At 38.1% G+C, this 4,973-nt stretch overlaps 1 long non-coding RNA gene across 1 annotated transcript; it reads right to left on the bottom strand.

Annotated features, from left to right (window-relative positions):
* Positions 1 to 1,482: 1,482 nt before the first annotated feature.
* Positions 1,483 to 4,674, bottom strand: LOC122982875. The gene is made up of 3 exons (XR_006403549.1): positions 4,235 to 4,674; positions 2,892 to 2,995; positions 1,483 to 2,483 (listed from the first exon to the last, which is right to left on the bottom strand). It is a non-coding gene; the product is annotated as an uncharacterized LOC122982875 (long non-coding RNA).
* Between the last annotated feature and the right edge of the window lie 299 nt (positions 4,675 to 4,973).

Genomic DNA, 4,973 nt, shown 5'->3' on the forward strand with positions numbered 1-4,973 from the left:
CTGTGAAGATGGAAGAGAAACTCATCACCGCTGTGATGACCTTTCCAGAGCTGTACAACTCTGCCACAAGGGAGTACAAAGATATAAATCGCCGCACACTTGCTTGGAAAAATGGGCAAATGGGCCATGTAGTGACAGGCCCACACCTCCACAGAACTCTATGTGGTAGTGCCGAGCTCTGTGTGAAAAAACACAACCCTCTTGAAGGCCAATTTATGCTTTCTGTGTCCATGTTGCTGCAAGGGTCATCATCCACCCAGGTCTGCAAGGGTCTGCACAGGGGTCTGCACAGCCTAAAATTTGTGACCATGCAGACTGTATGCATTGCAAGCGTGCCAACTGCGCATGTGTGAGAAAAGCAAACAAGAATGTCTCCCCCGTCTACTGTATGTATGTACTGTATTCCTGTTCTCATTGAACTGTCACTTTTCTTTTTTCGACTTTTTCTTGTTGTTCTGCAGCATACAGGAACGCCTCAGCTGCATTCCAGCTGAAAGCAGTTTTGTGTAAAACAATACAAGGGGCTGTGTTGGTGTGGCCGTGTTGTTTTAAAGTGCTGGTGAGACAATGAAATACAATCCAGTAAGTCTGGTTGGAATAACACAATATTGTGTTTAGAGGCTTCTCAAAAAAACACTGGACAGCGCTTCCTACCCACAGACTGGATTTTACAACTCTGGAAAGTCATCACGCTGCAACCCTGTTTATTAGTACATACATGTGGAGTATGTCTGTGTCCGCGGACCCCTGAAAGTATGTGTGGAACCATATGTGTGTGTTGAATGGGGGCAATGTGTTGTGGTAGTCGGGGTGCCACCACCAAAACAATGCAAGGTCATCCAGCAAAAAGCTGAACCAGACTAAACTTTTGCTTACTTTTGCATACTTGCAAACACACATTCCTGGTGGATTACATTGTAATGTGAACGCTGTGTTTCTGCTCTTTAACCCATTATCATTAAAACAGTTGTCACTGTGATAACTTTCCAGAGGTGAATATTCTGTCTGTGAGTATCACAAACCACCGTGCAGCTTTTTGGTGTCTGATAAGCCTTAATGAATTTATACATTACACCAGTTGGACTTTCTGAATTGTATTTCATTGTCTTGCTTGTTTTATTTTCAGGTGTTCTGGTGCAGATGTTAAGTGCTGCTCAATTTCGAATGGCATCTTCACCATCTATAGTTAAATGCTACTGTATGTTAATAGACCATGCCTGGTATAAACCCGCTGAACACGGTATAAGCAAGATAATTCTGCACTCAAGTGTACAAATCCTGCCATTTCATCTAGTGTTGTTACTTAAAGTACAAATGCAGGACTAAATTCTATATTCTGTTTTTGCTACACACACACACGCCTGTGGGAACATAGGTGTTAAATGCATGTAGCTGCTTCTCTTCACAGACAATTAAGCAAGAATAAGAGACATAATTTCAGAGATAAAGGATTTCTGAACAAAAAATAAATAAATGAATAAATAAAATACATAAATGTACCATCATGTACATGAACAAACTGTACTGCACTTAAAGCACAGGCATGACATATCACATATAAAAACAGCTCCACTGTATTTATATGTACACATGCACAGCCATGTATAGTACGTCTAGACACACAGAATATATTGATACTACATGTAATTATAAATGTGAGTTTATTTAAGTAGGTGATGAAACAGTCCTGAACTCTTCTAACTCTCCTCACAACTAAAACTCTTTGATTCTTAGTCTGAATTAATTTAAAGCAGAAAAATGTACGGGAATGCTGAGTTTGTCTATCCGATCCCAGTCAGACAGGACTGGTTTCTCGGGGTATTATTTGTACTTAACAAGATAGTATATGTTAGTCAGCAAGCTAGTTCATTAACTTTATTGTCCAAATTATTTAAAAAAAAGTTATCTCAGACTCCTCCAATTGCAACATAAATTGTAAAGAAGAAAAAGAGGACATGTAACCAAGTCTTCACCAAAACTACCTGGTCACAACTAAACATAAAAATGTATCTCAAGGTCTAAGACCACAACTATGATCTCAAAAGTAATGTCCTGGTTCTGAATAGGGCACAATAGTTATCTTATGCATAACATTTTTTTTCCTTTACTATCATCCTCATCTTTATAGGCTGTAGACATTTACTGATCCCATAAAGAGAGAAGACGGGTACATGGCATTTGGTTTTCTCAGTTTCTGAGTTTTTTATAGAACAACATTTCCCCTTTCTTTAAAAAGACAACATGAAACCTTCAATGTGTTTACACTTTATGTATATCTCACCCCAGCTGCCAATAAATAAACAACATTTATTTAAAAGAAAATTCACCCAAGCACACCCCGACCACCGATTGCTGCACTGGATATTCAGTGTTTTCTCCCTCTGTTTTGACAGATACATTTTAGACCCGATGTTCAGAAGTTTCCCATTCTGGATGGCAATTCTCCATGCTAGAGAGATCTCTGACTTCAGCATTTTCACCCTCTACAGCACCGGGAAGAGAGAAAAAATAACACATACTGTATGTATCCAACAAAACCAACAAAATTGCTTGTCTTAATATTAACTTAAGCTCTATGGCATCAACACACTTAAAGTTAAATTAACTCATTTTAAACATGTATAATCCTAAATACCCACCACAGAAAACTACATTTTAGCAATTACAACAATACATCTGAAATCTGCATTTCATACAAGCAGCACTTATATAATAGGAAATATAAGAAAAAACTTGTAAATATCAAACATTTAGCTCACTCATTTGCTAGACACTCAACAACAGGAGCCTACTGTGCAAATTACTATCACTCACCAAAGTAGTGACCGATACAGCACCATTTTAACATTTTACAATTCACCAGTAAAACAAAACATAGTACACTGGCTTACCTATTTCAACAGGTACATTTTAGGCACAATGTTCAGAAGTTTCCCAGTCTGGTTGGCAACTCTCCATGCGAAGGAGAGCTCAGTAACCTCAGCGTTTTCTCCCTCTACAGCACGGTTCCCAGGAAGAGAGAAAAAATATTATGCTACCCGTGATAACATCACATCTCCTAAGGAGTTACCGTGTCTGTCGAGTGTCAAAACTGTTAAAACAAAACAAAGCAAAATATCTTGGACCGGAAGAATTGTGTCTTATGAAAAGATATAATATAGTGTTGTTAAATGTTTACATATTTTGTTGTTGGGCTGTTTAACAATTACCATCATCTGTAAGACATCCAAGGAATATATTGATCTGGCTACTCTTGTACTGACTAACAACATTTACAGTATTTAACAGTAACTTAACAGGATTTTTGGTAGCGTTACACATACCAAAACATCAATAAACAACATTAGTTGCTTTAATTGAATTTTTGTCCACTAGGGGGCAGCAGAAAAAAAGTTTTGAACACAATATTGACATATCATCACCTTTTAAGTTGAGTTGTTCAACAAGTTAGCAAACAGTTGCTTATTTCCACATCCAGCAGCAGTTATGGAGCAACATTATCATTCATTTGGAGTTTCTGTCCACCTGGTGGAAGTCCAATATTCACTCTCTTATAGCTCTGTTTTTACTCTCTATCAACTCCTGAGGGAAATATTTGGCTCTTTAGCTGTTAAATGCCAGTCACTAACTTGTATTTTGGTGCCGGGCAGGTAGGTGGGGTTTTAGAGATTTTAAAAGCCTACCGCAGTGGAAACAACGCTAGGAAAGCGCTTAGAGTGAACCAAAATGGTTAAGTTGCCGCTGGACAGCTAAACAAGAGGATGAAACTCTGTAAAGCTCCGTAAAGCCGAGGGGAGCTGCAGTGTCGCTGATAATTCTCTGTAGGTTCATCAGTATGAGCAACACCTCTGACATCACACATTATAATTTGATACATTGTTATTATGAAAAATATTGAGAGATTAAGATTTCAGTCCTGTAATTACCAGTGGTAACGACAAAGTAAACATAGCTATATTGTTACAAATGTAACAGATCAGTTTACAGCACAGCCAAAAAAACGTGTAGTGGAGTCATTGTGTCACATTACTTTAATAATGAAGATTAATGAAAACAGTAATACATGTTGATAGTAGTATATAAAACATGGATGATGGAAGAACTACATTCAGAGCAGCTTTCGAGTCTGTCTGCACACAGCAGGTGTTTGGAGCTGCAGTTTCTCAAGGGTTGAAGGTGAAAAACATGGCCGATCCCAACAGGATTAACATCACTGCTGTAGAAATGAAATTACCTGATCTCCCCTGCAGACACTAATCCTGTCTGAATGGAGCTCATGATGTGGCACAAAATGACATATCAGATCACTGACGTCACTGCAGTTTCTTCTAGAGGACCCACAGACAGACAGACAGTTTGTTAGTGCTGTGCTACAACCCCACATCCTTAGAATGAACTGAGTGTGCTGCGATTTCTGCACCACAGCTTCCCTCACTAGTATGTGAAAGCACCAACATTAAAAATTCACCTTCAAGTTGGCTAAATGAGAAAACACAAATCAACCATGGGCTATGGTTCTTTTGCCATTATGCAGATGTCAGATAACTCACCTTTTTAAATAGTGTCACAAACCTGGGTTAGAGTACATGACAATGAGGGGAGACAAGTTAAAGGATAGGTTTACTATTTTTTAAGTCTATCTTAAAACCATTGTTTTAGGGTGAGGGGTTAGGGCTTATATGAGGCTTCAGACCACTGAATATAAAGTAAATATATTAATAAAGTGGATATCTTCCACACTTAGTCTTTTTAGTAAAAAATTCCCTCTTAGTTTTAATGGACAGTGTTTTCCTGTTTAGCTGCAGTGGAAGAATTGTAACAAAAAGAGGAAATTTGGCACTAAAAACACAGTAAGTTTTAAAGATATTGACTTGATTTGACTAATTTGGATGGTTGAAGCCTTATATGATCTTCAAATAAACTTTTAAATACATTTTTGCACAGAAGAAGGGCTGTGGATTTTGTCCCCCATC

This window comes from Thunnus albacares, chromosome 5 (assembly GCF_914725855.1).
Source record: "Thunnus albacares chromosome 5, fThuAlb1.1, whole genome shotgun sequence".
Classification (NCBI taxonomy): domain Eukaryota; kingdom Metazoa; phylum Chordata; class Actinopteri; order Scombriformes; family Scombridae; genus Thunnus; species Thunnus albacares.